Raw genomic sequence first — 27,151 nt, forward strand, 5'->3', positions numbered from 1 at the left:
ATATTAAGTAAGAAAAACATTGTGTGTGTCCATAACTTAGAAAAGTCTCGGATCTAAAATATGTAAGTGTTCTATTTCGATACTGACTAAATTCTTGCAAATGAATATGAAAAAAATAGGAAAATACTTAGAGATTATTTTATTTAAAGGTTTTGAAGAAAAGAGTGAGGACAGAAGACAGACTAGTAAAGAAATGTAAAAGGAAATCCACAAAGACTGTATGAACAAAGGGTTATGCTGCTAAAAGATTAAACAATTTAAGAAATTAATATTCCATAGGCAGCATAATTTTATCGAAGTAGGAGGGCCTCACTAAAGAGTGAGGAAATGTAAAGAAAATAGAAACTCTAGGCCATTCTTGAGAAAAACATTTGCTCTGTTTTTACACAGAAAAAATAGGATGGCTAGGATTTGGAGAGAGGTTTAATGGTGGAAGGTTGAAGGAGTTCCAAAATGCAGACTTATTATTATTATTTTTTTTATCGAAAGCAAGAGACTTCTGAAGTCTTACTGGATATGATGATAGAGAAGAGGCTGTGAATCCAAATAGAATGGAAAGACTTGATATTGTTCTGGTGGACTATTATTTAAGTAAAAAATAATAATAATAATAAAAATTAGCTATTTCCCAACTAGAATAGGGATATATATTTAAAACTTCGTTACGGTTTGGATCTAGAATATCCCCTAATGAGTCATGTGCTGAAGGCTCGGTCCTCAGTGCAGGTGGGATTTTGGGAAAGGTATTGGACCATGTAGCGCCTGAAACTCATCAGTGAATAAATTTACTGAAAGCTGAATGGGCTACTGGGAGATGGTGAAAACTGTAGGTGGTGGGACAATTGAAGGAAGTATGGCATTTGGTTTGTTCCCTGGAAGGATACTTCTTGTTACAGGTCTCATTGTCTGTCTCTGTCTGTCTCCTTCTTGGATGCCATGACCTGAGTGCTTTTTTGTCATGATGCTCTGCCTCACCTCAGCCCCAAAACAATGGAACTTGATGATCAGGGACTGCAACCTCTGAAACCATGAACCAAAATCAACTTTTCCTTCTTTAATAAATTGTTCATATCAGGTATTTTGGTCATTGTGACAAAAAGTTAACTAACACAGAGTATAAATACCATTTGTATTGATGAATACAAACTGAGGATAGTGTCATTCCAATATGGTTGTTTAATTTCCTTCAACCCATGGTCACCTGACAAGGCAGAAATGAAAAACAAATGGTTGGGCTCATTATAATGGGGGCAAATTTTTCAGAAATGGAAGAGAGCGACTGACATAATGAAATATGCTATCCAAGATGAGTAGGGAAGAAAATAAAGACAGGAAGCAACTAATGGATAATGTAAACAATGACATTAGTGGTTAGATTAGTGATTAGAGATTAGTGAAATAAAACTTCCAATGAGGCCAAGGAAAGACAAGCTGTGGAAGTGGATGAACAGGTAGTCTGGAGGAATATAAAGATGGAGAATGGGATGTTCAATAAGTAATTCTGGAAATGGGAGCAGGCTGGAATGACTGCAAGACCCACAGTGTAAGAGTGAGTGTAATTAGTTGAATAAGTGATACTGTAGATGTCATTTGTGTTGACATGTAGCAGACATGCAGAGTCCATGGACCAAGTACCGTATTATTAATTGAATGAAGCAGATTCCACACGATGAACAAATACTGTCTACAAAGAGGCATATAGGGAAGTATATTTAGGAAAATAAAAAGAATTTTCACAACCTTGAAGGCGAGAATTAGCTGAAAATTAACTAATTTAAATTACTTACATAAGGGAATTGCAAAGGAAGCAGTGTCCACAGGAGAGCAAATTGCAGGAAATAAGGAAATGTAATGATTATTAAAACTGAAGCTAACATCAAAGACTTAGATCCTTTGGCTATAATCAGAGCAAGCAGAGGAATATTCATCCTAAAGCATTTGGGTCTAATTTGCTGTATTTTGTTTTTGTTTATTTACACATGTTCTTACAGAACAACAGTGAGAGCCAAAAATCTATAACTCCGTATAGGTAATGTAATCAAGCCAATTCATGGAATCTCTTATGGAATGAATCAAAAGTACTTTCCGGAAGAAAGAGAAAAATCCCAAAAGGAAATTATGAAAAATAAAATAACAAAATGGATATAAGAATTTTTTTTTAAAAAAAAGCAAACCCCATTTACTACCATTTCCTGTAAAGTTTACTTCAAGAACAATGACTGCATCTTAAGAATTGTATACATATTGAATAGACTTCTCCATCAGAATCACCTTTCCCTGTTTTATAATTGTTCACATTTTTCTAGTGTCTAAGTTCCTCCTGTATCCTGATATACTTATTATAATGGCAACATCTAATTGATTATTCTACTGTTTCTTTGAATGCATATTCCATTTGTTCTGTATATTTTTCTTTTATAAACTTAGATTTTTTTCAAATTCATTGTGATAATATTTATCATCACACAGTTTTCAAGTATCTTATACATTTTTAAAAATATATTCTACTATGGTAAGAACACAACATGAGATCCCCCATCTTAACAAATTTTCAAGTGTAGAATAGAGTATAGTCAACTTTAGCCACCACGTTGTCCAGAAGATCTTCAAAACTGCTTTTACATAATTTGAACTGCAGTTTCCTTCTGCAGGTGACATCTGTAGCTGAAACTTGTGTTGTCTTTTTCTAAAGAAAGTCCTACTTTTCTTCTACTTTTTCTTTTTTTGTGAAGGGTTCATTTCAAATTTTTGTTTATTGCTTTTCCCTTTCTTATTTTAAAGTATTATATATACTTATTTATTTTTACAGTGGTTCTATTGTTTCTAAGTTTGACAGAAGTAGGGGAGATTGCAGGATGAATGTATTCTGTTATTTGGGAATTAGAAATCTTTATATATATATATAATATACACACATACATATATACTTGAAAATGCTTCATTAAATGTGATGAGCACTAGAGCTTTCTCTAGTTATATTCACAATAAAATATTAATAAAGAGAATTAGTGCTGCCCAATTAAAATCACTTAACTGGTTAGCTAGTTACTCTGTCATGTAATTCTAATTTTTCTATAATGAGAATCATAACATGTATTTATTGCTTCCAAAGTTCTGCTACTTATTTGTATAATTCTAAGAGCTAATTAGATTGTTTTTAAAGATTTGTTTTCCTTTGAATTATACATGTGATATCGCTCCAAACCCACTTAAGTTCATAAAATGTCTAGAAACATACTCTATTGTAAAATAAAAGCAACTTAAACTCTTGCAAGAAAACAACTTAGTTAATGTAGTAGGATTGAAAAAAGAAAGTTATTTCTGAGATCACTAGGTTATATGCAAACCAAAGAACTATGTAAATGAGCTTTAGTATCTTGAAAGAAAATATACCTCTAACCATAAGATGACATTCTACATGAGAAATTCTGAAGTGAAGGCAATACTTTGGATACATTTATTTGTATGAGCTTCAATATTTGCTGTTTTCTTCTCGTAATGATATTTTAATTATTTCCCTAAACTTCTCATTATAGGGAGAAACCATGTAACATCATATCCTACTTGAAAGAGAAACTAAGTAGAGAACTATGATTTCAGAGTTGGGGAGAGGCTGATAAAAGGGGATTAGGTTATGGTTACATAGGAGTTAGAAGTTCTACTGGGTCATTACACATATGGTGACGTCAGATAATGTACTACATATTTCAAAACGCTAGAAGAAAGGGTTTTGAATGTTTAAGTCATAAATAAATGATGAATGTTTGAGGAAATAGATATGTTTACCCTGATTTAAACGTTATACATGCATATTATAAATATATATATATGTATATATATATGTGTGTGTGTGTGTATGTGTATACATATATATATACACACACATATTTACACAAAAACAAACATATATATTCACAGGCAGAGATTCCTTTAATCATTTTACAAATTTTGTTCAATAACAAATATGTGTGAGGCAAGCTGATTGGTTGACAAATGTGAACCTAACTCCATCCTTTCTGTTAGCTTGATTTGTTATTGTTGTTTTGTTTGTTTGTTTTGGTATCAGGGATTGAACCCTGGGGTACTTCACCACTGTGCAATATCCCAGCCCTTTTTATTTTGAGACAGGGTCTCACTAAGTTGCCTAGGCCTCACTATCTTGCTCAGGCTGGTTTTGAACTTATGATCCTCTTGCCTAGGCCTCCTGAGTTTCTGGGATTACAGGTGTATGCCACTATGCTGTTAACTTGTTAACTTGAAATTTAACAAAACTTAGGTGTAAAGGAATTTTTGTTTATACAAAGGAAACACACATTAATATAATCCTTAAGGTTTTACATTTTTATTTATATATGTATTTTAAATAAGTTGCCATTTCACCAGATATTTTTGGTTAGAATTTAAAACAACACTTTCATTCAATAAAATTGTTTTATTGCTAACCCTCAATTAAAATTTATAAAAGAAACTAAAAAGAAAATTAATGCCACAGATACTTCAAAAGACCATTCTTGTAGAATACCCAATTTTTTCCAATTATTACTATTTGCCTCCTTGTACAGAACATCCTGCAACATTTGCCAAGTACCTTTTAGAATCAGAATCAAAGAACAAAAGTGAACCTCAGTGGTTTTTGGCTCTTGTAGATAGTGTCTTCAGTAGCAGCTTGCAGCATTGATTTGCCCCAATGGAATGTTGTTTCCGGAAAGAGGGTGAATGAATCACTTTTATGGGCTAAGAGTCTTTCTCTGCACGTCACCTTATATTATTAATGGTTGATTCAGTTTTGCTGGCTAGAATTAGAGTTCTTTCTAGGGTAAGGTTAAATTCAAATAACTGTCTTATGATTTCCTATATTACCACCCGTTAGTGTTATTTAGGCCAGGAGCATTTTGTTTCTCTTTCCTCCATATTTAAACATTTTTATGTGAACTTTTGGAAGATGCTTTTAGCTGACTAAAAGAAAGCCACTTTTGGTACAATATTTTAAGATATTGGCTTTGGAATCAGACATATTTGATTTGATTTCTGGGTCTGTCATTTAGGCTTTATAACCTTGGACAGGTTAATCCCTCTAAGGCACAATTTCTGTGCTTCAAAAATAAAGGATGAAATGATGTATCTTATTGGAGCTACTAGATGGCTGAAAGAAGATAATAAAAGTTCCTAGTAGGATTTTTGTCATATAGTAAGTCTTTAATAAATAGTAGACATAATAATTTGTCAGACACTACTAGGTTAAGCAGTCAAAAGTAAATATGGCAATAATTCAAATTAAAAAATACAGACACAGGTTTAAATAAATGTTGCACAAGGATTCATTTGTGTTTTCTTGCTCTTTCAAATTCATAGTCATATTCAAATTTCATATTGATTGAACAATTATTAATGGAACAACTAGTATATGGCAAGTATTTAGGTGCTTTATATATTTCTACTCAAGTTATTTAAATATATCTAAGAAGGAAGAATAGGACACACAAGCCTTGGATAACTCAAATGACACATTCACATATTGTATTGTGTGGCAGAGAAAATGCACAGATATTAATGAAAACATAAATGAAGATGAAAATTAAATATACTCAGGAATTTTTTGATAAAGGACTTAGAAGTTTGCATATGACCTTGGAAGGTTACATCAAATTTCTATAAACAGGAAAAACTGAATGTGCAAATTTTATGAAGGAATGATTATATTTGTGTCTTGCAGAAACTTAGATTTAAATACACACACGTTCACACACTTTAATACAGAAACTCAGAAAACTTATGCAACTGGCTCAGGGACTAGTAGTCAGTGGTAAAGTTCAAACTGACATCTAAGTCTCCTGCTACAGTAGCAGTACTTCTTTACTGCAATATGTTGAGTGAGCAAGCTTTCAAAAGCTTCTTGAATTATTCATTAGAGTACAGACAATCCTACATTACTGCATAATGCCATTTCTATTTATAGATATTAAGACTATTAAGACTTTTCTTATATTCAGCCATTTCAATGACTAATTTTGCATCATCAATTTCAATATTCACAGTAGCTGGGTCCTACAAATTCATGAAAGTCAATTGTTCCCATTGCTTTCCAAATTCATGTTCAGTGATCTCACATTGGTAGCTTTAAAACAACCATGGTAGAAGTATTTGTGCCACAGAAATAACCATATGCTTCAAATAAGGGTTGTTATTTTTTTAAATTTTTTGTTTTGTTCTGTTTCTGGAGATGCAGAAATAATTTACCAGCTTGCTAGTGATCAGATAGTAAATCCTATACAGTTACATTATTAAAACAGGTAAGAATATGAATGTTGTATTTAATATTATATGAATGGAGTTTAGAAGAGAGTGAGATGAGGAAAGACTGAAGAAATGACATGATCTTTGGACAAGAATAGTAGAAATATAGAAATTATTAAGTTTTATAAGAAAGATCTCTAATAAGAGGATATCTTACTAGAAATATAATGTATATGAGGTTTGCAATTTTATTAATGTTTCTGAAACATCTATGTAAACTTACACAAATGAAATGGAAATAACCCACCATGAATAAATAAACTGTATAGTGGGAAATGAAGGATGCTACTATTTCACAAAATCTGTAAATTTAATATGGTGTTCATCAATTGATTGATGAAATACAAAAATGATTGTTTCAGTAGATGAAAATAAAATATTTAATTAAAAATCTCAGCAGTGAACATAATAGTATTTGTAAGCTACATGTAGAAAATTCAATTTTTGGAAATAATTATAAAATATGGTAATTCAAATAAGGAATGATACTGGCCAAATTATGTTGTTACATTGTCTGTACACATGAATAAGTAACAATGAATCCCACTATTACATACAATCTTAGTGCACCAATAAAAGTGGAAAAAACTTCAAAAGCATGCTATTTTATTTATATAGATATAAATCTGGGATATTATGCTGAATACATTAAAAGCGATCATGTTGTGAGTGATTTTAGTTTTCTTTAGAATTTTCCGTATTTTTAACAATACAGTGATCATTTAGACTATGCAGATTATGAAATTTTTGAAAAGAAAATATATTAGATATTATAACTCATTCACAATACATATTAATATATCCAAGAGAAGGTTAAATGGGAAAAAAATAAAGTTAAGATCAGATATATCTGAAAAATACAAGAGTAACAAAGAAGAGGAGAAAAAAGAGAAAGAAGAAGAGGAAAAAGAAATAATTAAATAAATGTTAGCCCATTTATATATCATAATGAAATATAATTATTTAATACTTTAAGAATTTACTTCCCCATGAAATGTTATAATATCAAAAGCAGCCACAAAATATTTGATTTTAATTAAAGAGTAATTAAAGTTTACATACAATTTTATGAATGTGCTGGCATGGGGGAAAATGAGAAAGAAATAAAAATCAAACTTGTATAGTAGTTTCTAAATGGTATGATCATATGAAATTGGTTTTCTTTTTATATAATTTTTTAAACTACGTTTCACATTTTTATCTATTTATGGTAAGAAAAGTGTTTGTGTCAGCTTTTTTGCTGCTGTGACCAATAGACTTGCCAAGAACAATCAAGAGGAGGAAAAGTTTATTTTGGCACTCAGGGTTTCATAGGTCTCAATCCATTCTTCCAGGATTGAGGTGAGGCAGAAAATCCTCCGTGGAAGTGGGTGGTAGAGAAAAGCAGCGAGGGACAATACACCAGAGAGCTGAGAGAAAGTTCTGTTCAACAAGGAGCAAATGTAAACCCCAAAGGCATGCCCCCAGGGACCTACCTCCTTTAGCCACACCCTATCTGCCTTCACTTTTTAAAATATCTTTATTTTGTTTACTTATTTTTATGTGGTGCTGAGAATCAAACCCAGTGCCTCACCTATGAAAGGCAAGCGCTCTGTCACTGAGCCACAACCCCAGCCCTATCTGCCTACACTTAATCCCTATCAGGGCATTAATTCCTTTATTGGGATAAGGATCTCATGATCCAATCATTTCACTTCTAAATCTTCTTGCATTGTCTTATGCATAAGCTTTGGGGGACTTCTCCTATCTAAACCATAAGAGAAAGACAGTTCACTTTTTCAGATGTCTAAGGTTTCTGGACGTGCTGATAAGGTTTCAGATAATAATGAGTTGTCTGTTGGAATTTGGACTAAAGGCCATTCTCCTAATGTTATGACAAAGAATTTGAATGCATTTCCTTTAGGGAATCATCCTCCTTATCCAGCCAGCAGGGCACTTGGAAGCCACTGCAGCTGTCATTGAAGCAGGCTCAGATACAGTTTATGTTGGCAGCAAGTGATGACACCAATATGGTGCTAGTTTTGCAGGCATGCAGAATGCAGGAGTCAGGAAGAGTGTGGCAGGACCAAAATCCCTGTAAGTAACTCTGATGGGGCAATTTGTAAAGTTGTGAGAATGAAGTCAAAGCTACAGTGGAGACCCCAGGAAATTAGAGATGCCAGGAACATGAAATACTTGCTGGAGAAAGCTGGTGGCAGTGTGCAAAACTAGCCAGATCAAGTGGCCATGTGATAGGCAACCAGCAAAATCAAAGGAGGAGGACTATTCAGTTTCTTTGAAGTCGACATCCTGCCACAGTGTCCTAGATATTGGACATGGGATACACAATTTAATTTTTACCTTGCTGGGTTTGGGTCTGATCTCTTATTGCTATATTCCTGTTCCTCCCTTTTGAGATAAGAATGTTTACTCCTCACCTTGTCCCACCGTTACACCTTGGAAGTATGCAATTTTTTTTTTTTAACTTCTATAGAGGATCTTGGCAGAGTTTGCCTTGTACCTCAGAAGAGACTTTGATTTTGAACTTTTGAGTAAACCTGGAATTGTTAACACTTTGGGAAGTTTTGACAAAGGATTAAATATGTTTTGCATTGTAAGCCTTTGGGAACCAGATCCAGAATTCTGCAGTATGAATCTGAAAAGTCCCCCACCACATGTGTTTTAAAGGCTTGGTCTCTCATGGCACTATTTGGTGGTAGTGGAAATTTTAAGATGTAGGACCTACTGGGGAGGACTAGGTTATTGGGCTCATGCCTTTGAGGAGATAGAGGAACCTCATATCCTCCTCTTTCTTCTTTTCATGTCTCAACCATGAGGGGAGCAGTTTTGCTCCCCCATGCGTGCTGGTGGGCTATGTGACCACAGGCTCAACGTCAATGAAGCTACTTGATCATGAACCAAAACCTCTAAAACTATGAGCCAAAATAAATTTCTCTCCTTATAAATGGATTATCTCAGATATTTGTTACAATAGTGGAAAGTTGAATAACAAGGTTTCCTATTCCAAAAAGCCACTTAGACATTTTGAGATATTTGTTAGAACACCATCCCACTTCTCAATAAAAAAAAAATACATTCATTTTCTAAGGTTACTATAATGGCATATGATGGATATGATGGATTGGTTAGTTTAAACAACAGATATTTATTTTCTCACAGCTTTGGAAGCCAAAAATTGAATATTAAGCCAAAAATTGACAGGTTTGGTTTCTCTTGAAGTTTCTGTCCTGGGCTTGTATATGGCCGCCTTCCTACTATGTGCTCACATTTTGTGCATGTGTGCCATCGTATCTGTTCCACTTCTAAGGACACAGGTCATCTTGGAATAGAGTTCACACATCTCAGATCATTTGACCTTAATTACCTCTTTAAATATACCATCTCCATATACAATTTGCATTTTGAGGAAAACAGTGTGAGTTAATTCTGGGCAGACTCAATTGAGTGTATAATACTCACTGTATTTCCTATTTAGTTTTAAGTGCCCCAAAGAAATGGCATGGTAACAAATGCAACATAACTCTCTTCCGTGAATAAAATATTTGAGGTCCAGACAAGAAAAATTACTAATATGTTGCTACCTCATAAGTCATTTTCAGTCCCAGGGTAAAACTAGGGTTCTCTGCCTCCTATCCCAGACTCTTCTATTGTGACACTCATGATTTGTGTTGCAAATTTGTGTTGCATGATTTGTGTCGGAAATTGGAAAAATGATACTCTGAAGCAATTTGTATTGAAAATTTCCTTAACAGCAACTACCTTGCCCAGGAATTGTCTGATTAGATCATATCAATTGTCTTCTATTTTTCTTCCAAGGTCAGTCTTAGATAATTTCGACACAAATTTTGATGCAAAATTTAGCTTGAAAAAAAATATGTTAGTGAAAGAAAGCAAGATCCATTAAGTATAATAAACTACATCAAATGTTCAGATCTATAAAGTGCCTGGGAACCTCTGAACAGTAATTTACTTAAACCCGCTCAGACAGGCTCTTCACTAATGAGTCATATTAGCTATAAAGATCTACTAAAAGGTTTCCTTTCTAGTGTTGATATTTTCCAATGGTGACTAAAGAAAAAAAATGTTAGAATCTTGGAGGAAGAAATCTTGATCATATTCTTTAAAAGGAAATTAGTATTTATATCAAAATAAACATGTATGTGATGAAATTGTTTGCAGTTACGTATATTTTTCTACAAATTCTGCAAGTGTGAAATTATACTTCTAAAAAGGTGGTAAGGGGCTAGAGATGCAAAATTGTCGAGAAGGGTTGACTTTGTCTTTATAGACAATATGAAGTTCAAAGTTGGCATATCCATTTTCCTTTAGTCTAAGGCCCTATTGCTGGTTTGATGAGCCCAGACTCTCAAGTCATAGCATCTGGACTACGCCAATTATTATCAGGGGAAAGTCACTTCATCTACTTGCATTGGTTTCCCCATTTGTAAGCAGAAGGCAATAGTAATAATTTATACCAGTTATTTTAAGAGATTATATTTAATTGGTAAGTAATTTTTGTTTAGTGCCTACAGTCTGCCAGACATTGTTGTCAGCACTGAAGATAGATGAATGGACAAAGTAGTAAAGATCTTTGTTACTGTGGAGCTTATATTCTACAAGGCACTGTCAGACAATAAGTAAAAATCATAATACATGAGTAATTATATATAGCATATTAGAAAGCTCTAAGTACAACCAGAAAAAGAACACATTAGGCAGAAAAAAATAAATGAGGAGTGTTGAAGGAAAGAGTGGGCTGTAATTTTAAGTAAATTTTTGGAAAAGACTTCACTGAAAGAGTGCCTTTTGAGCAATGACCTGAAGAAAGTGATGACCAAGTCTTGCATGCATGTGGGGCAAGCACTCACAGCTCAGAGAGTACAATCAGACTTCTATGATGAGCATGGAGGTGATGAGGGTGTCAAGCAACTTGCTTAAGTATTGATGGGTCCAAGTGAAATTGTATTTTGGAGTGTGAATGGCAAAAAAAATGTTTTCAGTTCTTAGAAAATTCACAGTCATTTTCTTCTGAGTATGTGATCCCATGAGATAAAAACAAGTACACTTTACAATAAATCAGTGCACTGACCTTGTAAAACAGCCTTGCTCATGATTATTCAAGATAATTGGAGATTCTGGACCATCTTACCTTTAGATCCATCAAGGTTTTTGGTCCAGAAGAGAAAACTCAAAAACTCATATGTGTAATACTCAGCAGCCCTTTGGCCCAGTAAACAGCCACTCACTGCAACACACATTCTAAAGTGGCCCCAATTGGTTCTAATTCCTGGTGCATATGACTTTCTGTATTCGCCTCCCCTTGAGTATGAATGAGGCCTATGGTTTACTTCTAACATAATATAGCACAGAAGATTATATGCATATAATCATATTCCTTAAGACTGTAATACCCTTCTTGCTAGAAAACTGTCTTCCTCTTTAGACTGAAGAGTTAAGTTGTTATGATGTGAGTTGTGCTATGGACAATGCTACATGATGAAAACCTGAGAGTGGCCCATGAACAGCCACTAGGAAGCTGATGCTTTCAGTCTCACAAAACTGAGATGTGGGTTCTGAAAATATACATATGAAGGTGTAAGCAGATCCATCGCCAGGGGATACTCAGATGAGAATCCAGCTGTCAGTTTGATGACAACCTGACAGAGGACCCAGACCTTTGGCCCACAGAATCTATGAAATGATAAACGTATGTTGTTATAAGCCACTATGTTTGTGATAATTTGTTATACAGACATGCACAACTCATACCCTCACCCACTTTGGTGAAGTTCTACTTTAAGTAAGTTTTGTAGGAGGGAATTGAGGCAATCATAGGAGAGGACAACTCCATCTGAATGGTGACTGATGATTTTAAAGCCAGGACCTTTCTGCTCAATGTGAGTCTCCTCTAATGGTCAATATTTTCTCTTGGTCTCTCTGCAACTGGGTTGAGATTTTTCTCAATGTTCCATAGCAGTCAGAGACTATTCCTTCATCTCCCCTCTCTCCTTCAGTGTCAGGCTGATGCTATTGTGTACAATAACTCTCTTCCTCCCTTCCATTCTTCTGTCTTTTCCTCCTCACATGTGCCTCCCACAATAAATCACATGCCCTTCTAATTCTATACTGGTATCAGCTTTGCAGAGAACTCAAACTGACACGAGGACCTTTCCATGCTTTTATAGTTTTATCTGGAACTTCAGCCCCGGGCTAGGCTGGGAAGACAATCTAGTGTAGTGGGAAACATATGAAGGGTTGGGAGAGCGACATTCATCCCCAGTTATGCAATGACCAATAATCCACATTGACTATGAACATGTCACTACCTCCCTGGGGCTTTTTGTTTGTTAGTGTTGAATTAGATGACCTTTATTTTTCCCTTTTCTACCTTCACTAAGTGTTAAAGGAAAAGCAGATACTAAAGATATTTTTTAAAAATAAACACAGCATAGAGTGGGGAGTGAAGAAAACTGAGAGAAAAAAGAAAATAGACAAAACTGATAGAAAGAACAGAAAGAAAAGAATCCCAATACTATTTAGTCATTGCACACACTCCTGAGTTACATCCTTTTATTTTTTGTCTTGATCTTTCTGCCATAGTTACTACAGGCTTGCTGAAAGCCATTTTAGCACTTCACTAGGGATTTCAGATTGTAAAATCCCCAGGGCTTTTTCTAAGGTGAAGGTCAGTTTTCTGTGCTTCTCTTTTTCTGTGTGGTCCCCAGGAACCCAGTCTGCTTTTCCTTTCTCTTTAACCGTTGACACTACACATTTTTTCTCTTGGGGCTTCTCTTTCTCACACATTTTGTCTTCAGTAGTTTATCCTTTCTCCAGCTCAACATTTTCTTGATGTGCTCAAAGACAAATACAGGTTCTTTTGGTTTTAAAGTTTCTACTTCAAATTCCTCCAGGGAAAACAAGTCAGTAGATAAGATGAGGACGAACACGGGGCCTTCAGCATTTTTAAGAAACTTGTGAAATTCATACAGTCACTGTGCCTGGTCTTCAGTGTCTGCTGCTGTTGACTTTTACTCCAAAAGGTACACCGACTCTCCTCCTCTTTGGTATTTCCTCCACTTTCCATCCCACTCAGATGCATTCCTTTTTCTAACTATGCTAAATGAAATACAATCTGGAGAAATGCAGTCAGGGATTGTAGAACATGATTTATTTTGAGAACTATGTTATTGGGTAATTTTATCCTGTGAAAATATCAGTGTACTTACCAACCCAGTGTACTTACAGCCTATTTCTCCTCATCTACAACCTGTACACCGTATTACTGTACTGAATACTGTAGGCAAGTATAACATAATGTCAGGTATTTGTGTATGTAAACATATCTAGAAATAAAAGAGTTCAGTAAAATATAGTATAAAGATTAAAATGCCCTATTGTTATGGTTTAGATATGTCCCCCAAAATCTCACGTGTGAAACAATGCAAAAATGTTCAGAGATAAAATGACTGGGTTACGAGAACTTGACCTAACCAGTGATATGGATTAATTGGGTGGTAACTATGGCAAGTAGAGATGGATGGAAGAAGTAAGTCACTGTGTGACATGCCTTTGGGGTTTACATTTTGTCTCTAGTAAGCAGAACTCCATCTCTGCTTTCTTATAGAAATGTCCTGAGCAAATGTCTTCCACCTTTCCCTTCCACTATGATACTCTGAATCACCTTGGGCCCAGAGTTATGAATTTGGCCATCTATGAACTGAGACCTCTGAAACTGTGAGCGCCAAATAAACATTTTCCTCCTTTATGTTGTTCTTCCCAGATATTTTGGTTACAGAAACAAAAAAATGACTAAATACCTTTATACTTGTGTAGGGCTCTTACTGTATGTCTTCCACCAACACATCTTGTCCCACTGGAAGGCCTCCAGAAACCATGACATGCATGGTCCTTTTGAAATGCCTCCTGAAGTACCAGCTTGAGGGTCTTATAGTTAACTTTGTCATTAGAATTGGAAGAAGTACACTTTGATGTAATAACAAACAGTGTAGGATAGTAAATCTATAGTCCAGTAGCAGTCATTTACTATCATTGTCAAGTACCATGTACTGAACATACTTGTTTTGTTATTCTGTTATATCACTGGCAGCAGAGTAGGTTTATTTGCACCAGCATCACCACAAACACGTGATTAAGGCATTTCACTAAAATGTGACAATAGCCACAACACACTAGGTGATTGGATTTTTTAACCCTATATGATACTGTGTCACCATCTGTCCCATGTGGTCCATTGCTTACCGAAGGGTCATATGTGGTGCACAACTGTAGACAGAGATAATAGTGTTCATTCATTTACCCTCTGGAAATAAAAGCATGCTTATGTAGAATATAAAAGGGATAGTGGCAGATGATATTTTCTAAAGGTGGCTGTGACACTTTCCATTCCTCATGGTCTTCTATATGCATGTGATATGACCAACCTTCCTTTGAAAGTGGGTATCTATGACTTTCCCCCCTTGAATCCAAATAGGATTTTAACTAACTCAATGTGATATGGTAAAGATGAATTTTAAGGTGACTTCTCAGATGAGGTCACATAAAGTAGATTAACTTCTACTTTGTCTCTTGAGCATAGTAGTAGTAGCAATAGTAGTAGTATACTTCGAGTAGATACTTAAAATGTCTCATATATAGAGGGCACCATTATATGAGGAATTCTAGGTCACATAGAGAAACCTGGATTCAGTTGAAAGTTGTGGATTCAGCTAAAATATCCAGCTGAGCTTTCAACTTAAAGCTATCAACAACTGTTGATTAAGATCAAAGATGCCTCTCACCACATTCAACACCCAGACAACCTCAAGCTGAGTCTTTTCACCTAAGTTCATAATCGGGCAGATCCTCATTCTGGATTTTTTATGTACATACTCTATAATATGATTTAAAAAATTAAAGCTGCTAAGTTTGATACTTTTTTATGAAGACAAAATAATAGAAAATAGTCAGAATGCATTTAATAAAAATGTGATATTCTGAAGTGATTGTCCTCACTTTCTGTGTAGATACATGGTCTTGCTCTGTTTGTTTGTTTTTTGTTTTCTGTTGTTGTTTGCTTTGTTTTTGTTTATTTAATCTCATTATAAATCCAGGTGTATAGTTTTGTTGTCTTCTCACGGATTCCTAATATATCACTTTTTTCTTGTAAATTGCCTTAGGGTTTTTTTTTCCCTCTTCACTGAAACCAATGAATATGAGCTTTTTCTACATTCATTTGAAGTGATAGAAATATGTGAGCTAGGAATCATGCTGCTAGTAACAGAAACAAGAGAATTGCCTCCCCCAAATCCCTGTTCCCTGAAATATTAGACCAACATTTCTGGCAAAGTACAAGCCTATCATGTTCAGTAGCACAGATATCCAAAGTGAAAGGAATGTAGACTAATTACATTTTAATCAAGGAAAAAATGATAACTGCCAAGAGACCCAGATTAGATATAATAATTTACATGTTGAGTTCAAGAAGAGCATTGCCCAAGGTTAATAGTTGAAAAGTTGCCAAATATGACTTGAATCTTCAGGATCTTAAAGAATTTTTGGTCCATATAATACAATAAACCCATAAAAATACATGTTAATTAAGATTGTGTAGTGATATCTTTCAAATAAAACAAATATCACACCTCAGTTAATTTGCTTATTCAATATGTAAAATACACAAAACTAGTTCTAAGCATATTAAGCTTATTACTGTGAAATCAATATAAAACAAGTACACTTTAAAGTCCAATGAAAACAGAACTATAAAACAAATTGCACTTCTACTGCAAAATGTTAATTTGTGATGAACTCTGATGATGGTACAGTGTGACATGATCTCCTTCAGTGTCCTGCTTCAGCGTGTCAGATGAAAAGGCTGTTCTTCCAGAGTCCATTTTATACTATAAATCCTTTCTGGGATCATGTCATTTCCTTTTTGTCATCATGTCATTTTGTTTGAATGTACAATTCAGTATTTAGTCTCTCTTTTCTCATCGTCATTAAAGAGAGCATTAGCTGACAAAATAAATCCAAATCTAAATACAGTTATCCCATTTTGGATTAAGTATCAATTTATAATGTGATTATCTACTTGAAAATATGTTATTTATTCAAATATGCAATATCAATTATCTGTATAATATCTATGTATGGTACAGATACAAGGATTATTTTTAGTACAGATATACATGTATATACATACATACATATATATGTATGTATGTGTGTGCATGTATATATATGTATTGTTTTAGTCAGATTTTTCACTGCAGTGACTAAAGGACACAACCAGAACAACTGAGGAAGAGGAAGAGTTTATTTGAGGGCTCACAGTTTCAGAAGTGTTAGTCCACAAGAAGGCTGGCTCCATTCTTCAGGGCTAGAGGTGAGGCTGAACATCATGGCAGAAGAATGTGGCAAAGGGAAGAGGCTCATATGATGATCAGAAAGCACACACACAGAGAGAGAGAGACTCCACTCTCCAGATACAAACTACAAATACACCACAGCCATGCCCCAAATGAATCACTTCCTCCAACAACAACCAACCTGCCTCCAGTTCCCACTCAGTTAATCCTATCAAAGATTAATTCACTGATTAGGTTAAGACTATACCCTTTGTTTCTCCTCCAAACCTTGCATTGTCTCACATGTGAGATGTTGGGGAACACCATATCTAAACCATAACATGTATATACATACAATATATGAATATAATATAGTGTAGATGTTTCTGGACTTATCTATATATATTATTGAGATTTAGTCCAACAACACATTTTAGTTTCTTCCAAAGGGCTCTTAGTCTTTGTTTGCCAGGATCATGAAAGCATTTAGTCTAGAACTGATTTTGATCCAATACTGAGACAAAATTTTTTTGAGTCCATTACTCTATGTCCTATGAATTATGAGATTTTTACACTCTGGCTATACTTTCCCTAACTTATGTGAGATTCTAGTATTATATTTTCTTATGATGTAAGATGTTTTCTTTTTCTCCATTATTGGGTTGTTGCTTTCACTATGTGTAGGTCAGGGCTCAGTTGGAGACTCACCAGTGTAGTACCTCCAATGGCAGGCCACAGCTTTCTTTCCGTGTGTCCCTGTTTTCTACTACTCTGCCCTATGAAATTTAGTTACTCCCTATTAAATGAGTCAAACCAAATTTCCAGCCCCATATCTTCAACATACAGAAATTGTTTACCTCTACCAGGTTTTCTTTTCCCATGCTGCACTCTGAAACTTTCTAGGCATGAATGTGGGACAATTATACATCTCACCTCTCTCAAAAATCATTTTTTTTCTGTTGCTTCGTATGTAATCATGAAAATTGGTGTTTCACATATTTGACCAGTATTTTAGTTCTTTGAAGTTAAGGGTAAATCCAATCCCTGTTTCTCCATTCTGACTGGGGGTAAATGTCATGTAATATCAAGTTTTAAACGAGTTAGGCAAGGGAGCATGGTGATGAAAGCAACTGGTGATCTACAGCAGCAAACTTCATCAAAGCAAATAACTATAGGGCAATTTATACTGAGGAAAAAAACAGATGATTATCTCCATAGGACCATTATAACTTCCTAGTTCAACATTTATATAAAGAAGGCTATAATAGCACAGAACATTAGGTCTGTACTCAAGATTTGCCTTTGCTACTTAGGAAAAACCTCAGATTTTCTTTTATGTGATTTGATTATACTCTTTTTTCCCTTAAGTCTTTCATTTTGAAATTTTTTGTTGAGTAAAATACAATGTATAACTAAAAAAGACTTTGTATCTTGCCAGCATATGCTAAAATTGATGAGAACCATATATGAAAATAACCATATTTATAAAAACAGCCTCCTCAAAGTCAGCAAATCATTCATTCACAATAGATCAATCATTTGGTCATAAATTTTAGTCAATGCAAGAAATGTTTATTTAAATCACTGGGTAAGACTCATGGGAAAATATCATGCACTATATGTGATTTTTCTGAAACACCGTATTTTATGTGCAGAAGAGATTATATCTTTTCTTGAGAAGAAAGGTAGCCAACAGGCAAAATTCACTTGGCTTATATTCAGTGGCTAACTGAGTGTATTAATAGTAATAGCAAAACAAAGACAGATGGTATTTTTCTACTTCTTTAATACAAGCAGACTTTATTAATGCAATGATTCTATTAATTGAAGTGCAGCTTTATTTTTTAATTAAAATTCTTCTAGTATTAATACAAAGAGAGTTAAAAAAACACCATAGATAATATGTATTGTATTTATTATAATATGTCCTCCAACTGAGTGGGAACAACAGAAGAATTTGAAAAAAATGTGAGTATTAATGACCTGTTTCTATATTTTAATTTTAATTATTTTTCTTTTATTTTCAAAGTAGTGTAATATTCCATCTATTCCTTTGGTATTTCTCCCTTATATAAAATATTACCTGAGAACATTACCTTTTTTAACTCAATGTCTAAAACCATAAATGAAACAAAGATCTTAAATTCTAATATTTTTAGAAGTGGACTCCTTTCTCAATTAGAATCCATCTTTTAAACCCCTCCTGTTGTAAAATGATATACCATTAGCAGACCTATATCATCAGAGACTGGAAATATATTATACATAGTACACATGAATTGGCTTAACTAATTCTTACCACAATCTGATAAGGTCAGTCCTCTTGGTGTCCTATATAGTAGGAAACTGAGTCAAAAAGGTTTAATGAGTAGCCCAAATTCATATAGTGAGCATGTGGTGGAGAAGAGATTAATTCCAGAAAAACTGATAACAAAGCTCACATACTTAACATATGCTATGTTACCTTACAAAGGAAATACTCAAACATAAAGGCAATAGTAAAAACTATAAGGAAGAATAAATGACTAACAGATTGGGAGATCAAAGAATTGGGAGTATATAGATGTTCATTGCTGGGTTGGGCATAGAAATTAAATCTGAGAAAACATAGTCTTCAATAGAGAAGTAGTTAAAAATATAACATCCCATCAAAGACTTACTGTACCATTGCCAAAAATAATGTTATCAAATGATAGGTTTGTGTCATTGTAACATATCCTTAATATATTTCTACAACAAACATCAAAAATTTTAAAACAGTTTAAATTGATCTTATTTTCATAAATATATGCCAAAGAAAGAAAATGAAAGAAGGAAGGAAGGAAGGTAGGGGGAGAGAGAGGGAGGGAGGGAGGAAGAAAGGCCTGGAAGCATGTTCATCAAATAATCAGAAGGAACTATCTTAAGAGCAGTAGATCTCCCAGTAATAAGATTGCTATTTTTGTTTTTCTGCAAAAACATGAATTATCATAGATAATAAAACAAAAACTTAATTATGGACTCTCTTCATTCATCCAAACGAAGACACTGCTGTTCAATATTGGTGAGATATGATAAAATCACAATTAACTCAAAAGTTAATTCCCTACTTTAAACATTTTTTTAAGAAAACAATTGAGCCTTGAAAACCAGATATTAGGAGAAAAAATTTTATTAAAAAAGAGTCAGAAATTATAAACATGAAAGAATAAATTAATGCATTTGAAAATAACAAAAAAGTGGCAAAATGAAAATATTGACTATAACATCTGATTTTTAATAAATATAATCCTCTTTTTAAAAAGAAAGCTATTACAAAACATGTTAGAAATTTGAAGGAAAGTGTTAAAAACAAGGTTTCTATGATGTTTAAGTTTGTGGGCAAATGTTCCATTACATGAGTCTGAACATTTGCTTTGAATATATATAAAAAATGTGATTCAGGATAATTACTTTTGCTCATCTATTTACCAGGGATTATAACGACACATTCCTAGTAGTTTTTCTTAGAAAAATTTAAATAATACAATTTAAATAATTATCCATTCCAATAACTTGGAAAACCTTCATGATATAATTGGTTTTCTGGAAGTAAAACTGATTCTAAAGGAATAAGAAAATGCCTAGAAACAAATAAGTTTTATCCCCCACCTCCTTGATAAACCCTTCTCCAGCATCTTGCCCAAAATTATCTCCATTCATTCTCTAAATTTTAATTAAACTTTATTTTTATACTTCCTTTAAGCACTTAGGGTGGCTAGAAAAATGGCTCCAAGGATGTTCATGCCCTAATTACCAGAATTTATGAATATGTTACCTTCCATGGCAAAAAGGACCATACAGATATGAATAAGATTAAGAACTTTGAGATAGATTATCTTGGAGTATCAGAGGAACCCAGTGTAATCACATGAGTCTTTAATGTCTTTTGGTCTCAGTTGAAGATGTGATAATGGAACAAAGATGAGAGAGAAATCCAATATTGCCAACTTTGAGGACAAAGGAAGGGAGTCCACGGTGGAAGAATGTGTACTGCTTCTGGAAAGTTGAAAAAAATAAGGAAATGGATTATCCCCTAGACCTTTCAGATAAAGAATGCAGCACTGGAAATATCTTGATTTTAGCATAATGAAAAGCTCCCTGTGTAGGATTTCAAAGCTTTGTAACTATAATAATTGTGAGCGGATTTATATACTATGTTGGCCTAAAATTTGTTTACTACTTGCTGCAGGTCATTTGTTGCAGCAATAGAAAATTAATACACTACTATATTGTTGTATTCATTTAATTATATGTATTTTCTTCTTCCCCTGCCCAGTGGGGTCTGGCAAAACATTCTATATTTCTATTTAAAACTTGCAGCATCTAGCATGTTCCTTTGCATCTAGATGGAAGTGCTCAGTATTTATTTGATTGGTTCCATTCTTCTTTTTCAGTTTTATACTCTATATTGTTTCTCTTTCTTCTCTCTATATTCCAGGAATCTCAGTAGTCTATGGGGAAAAACCATGCAAGTTTAAATTGGATAAATATAGTTAGGTTTTTACTTTTGGGAATTTGGGATAGCATACACACCCAAAGGGCAGTCACAGTGTCCCTTCCAGAATAGCTTCCCTTCATATAGACTCTGCTACTTAAAATATTAATGCAACAATCATATTCTGTTTTCCTATTCACAAATATTTTCTTCTAATAACAATAATTTCACTAGATGTTTGCTTTAATTACCAAATAGACACCTACATACCATGAAAGCAATGCCGATTACATACAGACTACATCATGTCCTTCAGAGAAATGCACTGTTTATTGATGTCAGAGAGCCATTATGAGATATCACAATGGCTCAAAAGATAGCTTGTTTATAGCAAATCAAAGTATACTATTTAAATAAAGAAAAATAAGTGGCAAATAGATAAAACAGTCATAACACTTTGTGGTGTGCTTCTGCAAATTTTTAAAAAGGTGTAAAAGTAGTTTGTACTTTGATATTACATATATGTGAATAAAAATCACACACTTATAAAATGTAACATTATTTTTCAAGGTATTTTTTTAAAAAGCAATGATTTGGATAGAGCTTTAGCATTAAGTAATTTTGAACTTGAAAAGTGATTCTGAAATAATTTTGTCTAGCCTTTCAGCTACAGCAAGAATTTATCTTCTAATTTTAATATCTTGACCTATTACTAAGGTTATTTACTACTTGTATCATGGTTTAATTTGGGTAAAATTCCCAAATCTTGAGATATGAATGATGCTCAGTAGATCAGACTATGAATTCAGGAGAATCAGAAAGTAATCATTCCTCTTTAGCTTTCACCAAATGTTACTATAAAGATGGGGGAGAGAGAGAGCTGAACATCCAGCCAAGAAATAAAATTTAAAGAAGTTTAGGGATAAAAAGAGTGAGACACTTGAGAACATTTGTGGCAGTTGAGAGAGCTTGAGTTCCATCTCTCTTACATATTTGCTGTGTGATCTAAGTTATTTATTCTCTCTTACTCTTAGATGTGAAGTTAGCTGTGAAGATTGATAATGGAAGTGAAATAACTTCATAAATCAATTTCATTATTGTATGGATGATCTTTCCAAGATATTTTCTTGGGTACTAAGTAAAGAAGGATGTACTCTTCATCAAGTTGTATCAGTTTATTCATAGTCAGTATTTATTTCTGAATAATAAAAAAATGCAGAAATCACATTTAAGACCTGTCTTTCTTTTCTAAGAAACATAATTTCAAACTTAGCATTTAGAAATCCTACATATGATTTCCTAGGTCCAAATTAGCAAAAATAAGCTTTTATAATTAATTATTCAGTTTTTAACTCTTGGAAAGCTAACACATTTGTGAACAAAGAGGGTTCCACTTAAAATTAATCCATAAATTTTAAACTGCTAATAAGAGTTGCAATAAATTTGAAGAATGTAGAATATCAGCTACCTTAAAAAGTGGTCAAATGTACTAATTTTTTTCTGATAATGGTTACCCCACCTGTTTGTTAATATCTACAATCTAATTGAGAACTGGAAATCTAGAACAAAAATAATCTGTTTTACGGTATCAAGAACTCTCAAGTTAGAGAATTCCAAGGACAAAATATGGGAGAGACAAGATAGCCAGGGAAGCAAATTGAGAATTTCTGGGCTATTTCCCCAAAGGCAAATGTCAATTACATAATATATCATCCAGAAGCTGAGAAGCCAAGCAGGACATCTGACAGATTCTTGTATAGAAAGGACAAAACTTGGAGTACAGAGTCCACTAAGAAAGCAGCTGTGGTAAAAATTACAGGTTTTGATTCAGGACCAAAAAGTTTTACATCTCAGGAATGAAAGAGAAAGTTAAAAAGAATATCTGATATTAAAGAGAACTTACAAAAAAATGTGCAAGAAAGATAATAAGGATGAAAAAGACAAATGAATAAAATAAAAAATAAAGACAATGAAAATGGACCTACAATGCCAAAACTTAGGTTATTTGCAAAGGCTAACATATTGTTAAATCTTAGTGAAATTACACAGAAAAATGAGGCTTATTGACACATTTAAAAATATTTATTTGAAAATTTAGTTTAAATTGATATATTTATGTCTAAAATTAGCATAATAGATGAATGAGGAAATTGGAAAATCTGAATTGTCCTACAACTACTAAAAAAGTAAAATCTGAATCTATAATTTACAATTTTCTTACAAAAAGGAAACAAAAACCCCAGAACTAAATAGCTTTACCAGAAAATCTTAATCAACCATTTAAAGAAGAATTTACATGGATTTTATATAAACTTCCTCCTAACATCTTTAATAAATACAGTATAATTTTAACCCGAAACAAAGCAAAGACTTGATAAGTAAGAAAAGTTACATATTGATTTTTTTCTAAAGAGAATAGATGGAAAGAATCCTAAAGAAGATATCACTTGCAACAAAAAAGACAGGACGGAAAGTGTGAAAGGGCAGCACCATAGTCATTAGAGTAGATATCTGCCTCAGGAGTAAATGGCAGAATTTCTATAAATCAAGACTAAAAGCTCAGATTGATCCATAAGAAACAAACAACCCCATCAGCTTGATTATCCAATTAGAAAATAAGCATCAGACAGATGCTCTTTGACTTAGGATGGCTTTATATCTTGAAAAGCCCATTGTAAGTATAAAATATACATCAAATACACATTTGATACAGCAAACTAATCAAACATCATATTGTGTTAGTCAGCTTTCTGTTACTATTACAAAATACCTGATATGATAAGCTTTTAAAGAGCAAAGGCTTATTTTAGTTCACAGTTTTAGAGGTTTTGGTTCATCAACAGTGGGATCCATTGTTTTGGACAAATGGTAGGGCAACACATCATGATGGATACATATGGCAGAGCAAACAAAGCCCCTTACCTAAATGCAAAGCAAGGAGGGAGAGAAAAAAAAAGGTGAAACTGGAGACCAACCCTTTAACACCTGGGCCTTTGAGGAACACTTCAGATCCAAACTATATCAGTAGCCAGCAACACATTACATTATAGTATATTGGTTCCTAACTATGTGAATGTTTGGGAGGTTTGGCTCACTGCTGCCAAGTGACTATGGACTGACCCTTTTGAAACTGTGTATCAAAAATAAACCTTTCTTTCTTTTAACTTTATTTTCTCATTATTTTGTCATAGTGATGGAAAGTTGACTAACATATATCCAGAGTGCCAAGAGTATACTGAAAACCTTGGACATTCAGCTGAAGTTCAAAAAGGCCATTACTGAGATGAAGATATACTCTAGAATTAAGGCCATACTTTAGGACTAGATTCACTCTAATAAAGCCTAACAGAACCAAGAGAATTTAATTCCCTGGCATAACAAAATTTTAAAATTTATAAAATAAGACAACATAAACCAAATTCCTTAACATAAATCAGTGAGTCTCTAAAGCACTATCAAAAGTCACCAAGACTCTAAAAATGTCCCCCAAATTAAATATTGGACTCCTTGATATTTTTCATAGTTCATTAAAGCTCTGTTCAACGTTTTAAGATCAGTTTTGTCTCTGTCCTTCAATTTGAGTCATTTCTTTTGAAATGTATTCAAGCTCACTGATTCTTTACTTCTAACAAAAAGTTATTATTGAATTTAATGTTAAATGATTAAAATTTTCATATTTTTATTTAGTTATATTTTTCAGGTATATATTATACAATTGGCTCTATTTAGAGTTTTTATGTTATTCCTGAAGTTTCTTATCTTTACATCTATGTTTGGATGTCAGCAACTTAGGAGAAAGAGAAAGGAGAAGATATAGTTGATGAAATGATTTTCCCAGACTAAGTAAAACACATCAATGCACAAATCCAAGTAGTTTAGCAAATGCTTAAAAAGATAAACATAAGAGAAACAACACTTCGGTACACTGTGGTTAATCTGCTGAAAACCAGAAATAAAGAGAAAATCTAAAATGTAGCCAGAGGGATAAGGAAACACACTGTGTTTAGAGGAACTGTGATTTAAAAAACTGAGTTACTTCTGATTGTGTCAGTGAGGATCAAAAGACATTAGAAGATCATTTTCTTTTTAATTTCTTAAATAAAAAGGTACTAATAAAAAATGTTAGTCCTTTCAATATGAGAGTGAAATAAAAATATTTTCAGGTAAATTATAAGTGAGATGATTCATTACCAATAGGGCATAACTATAACAAAAGCTTGTAAATTTACTTCAGAAAAACAATCCAAGATTCTATCTGGTAAATTGTGTAATGTGTTCCCATGTGCATACATTGAAATTTTAACCTTAGTTACCCAGAATATAAACTTCCTCAGAAACAGGGTTACTGCAGATATGATTAGTTAAGTTGAAATGAGGTCATACTGAGATAGAGTGGGCCCCTAAATTAATATGACTGGTGTACTTACAAAGTGGGAAAATCTAGGCAAATCTAATCTGTGATTTCAGAAATCAAGTTAGTGGTACATTTGGGAGGAGGCAAGCAGTATGATTGGGACAGGTCATAGGTACAGTTTTTGAAAATAAAGGTAATACGCTATGCCTTGGCCTAGATGATAACTATGGAGATTCACTTACCTTATGATAACGTATTAAACTATATATTTATATTTATGATCTGTGTTTCTTCACATATGTGACATTAAATGAAATGAAAAGAGAAATAAACAATGGAGCACATATATGGCAAAACTCCACATAAAAATTATACTAGCGTTCTTCTCAAGGGCAATTAATGACCCTGTCTGTTTTTCTTTAACTTTAAATTTTACACCTACAGGGTGTAAAATCTGTTCAATACAATAAAAATGTTCTTTTTAAAAATGCATACCAGATCTTGCTATACCCTACTGAAAAGTTCTGTGATTTCTTCTCACTCAGAACAAAGGCGCAGCCCAGAAGGCTTTGTGTGATCTGGCCCTGCTTATTGCTCTGGTTTCAGTCCTTATTTCTCACTTTGTTCCAGCACTCTGGACTCCTCAGTGAACCTGAAATATATTTAGCGAGCTTCCACTTCGGGGTGTTTACGCTCTTCTGCTTATCCTGGAACGCTTTTACCCTAGAGATGTGCTCCCTCACGCCCTTGTTTTATTCGTGGTGCTGCTGGAGTGCCACCTCCTCAGCAAAGCTTTCTCTGAACACCTGTTTTAAATAGCATTCCCACTTCCTAGGACTTTCTCCACACTCAGTTTTATAGGTTCTCTTAGCACTTATAATTGAAATCAAGTTGCATGCTTTTTAAAAAAAATTTGTTTAGTAGCACAAGGAAGTTGCTTTGTTCGTGTGTCACTTCTTTGTTAGCATGTAAAATGCGTATGGGATAGTGTAACCATTCCATTCATTCCTGGGCAACTCCGGAATGAACAGACAGATGAGTCAATGCATAGATACAAAAAGACTGCAAAACTTTAATACAACTTACCCGAGTCAAAACACTTTTACACGATGGGGTCCACCAACCTTATAGCAAAATGAAGGCAATTTGTATTCACAAGGATGAAAAAGATGTAGAATTTCTTTCCAATTGACCTGCCACAAACTACAAAACACAGCAATCTTTGTTTACAATACAACTGACTTACTGCTCCCATTTGTAGGTGTAGGTCACAGCATCCAGGGCTGGGGAGCTGGTGGAGGAGAAAGTCTTGTTAAGGCATCATTCTGTATGGCTAGCTAGCTGGACTGGCAATATGAACTGGTCTCAAAGGAGCTGGCTGTATCAATAACTAAGAACATAAGTTTCTAAGATAGGACAGCTCAGTGACCCACAGGTCAGCTCCAGCACTGGAAGGAGCAAGGAGAAACCTTCTATTTATTGGGAAAAAGACATTGGAGAAAGTTCCACCCAAAAAGGCAAGGGATTGGGTTTTGAAGAGTGGAGTCTTGCTTGGTGATGTCTTGTGGTCAGCACATTGACTGACATCTTAGAAAGCTACACCCATTTCAGGTGCTGTATGCACTCAAAGACAGAGACAGAGAGAAAAGGCACACATAGGTCGCATAGCCAATTCAGGCAGTAACGTCAGGCCAGTCCTCT

Source organism: Ictidomys tridecemlineatus, chromosome 9, assembly GCF_052094955.1.
Source record: "Ictidomys tridecemlineatus isolate mIctTri1 chromosome 9, mIctTri1.hap1, whole genome shotgun sequence".
Classification (NCBI taxonomy): domain Eukaryota; kingdom Metazoa; phylum Chordata; class Mammalia; order Rodentia; family Sciuridae; genus Ictidomys; species Ictidomys tridecemlineatus.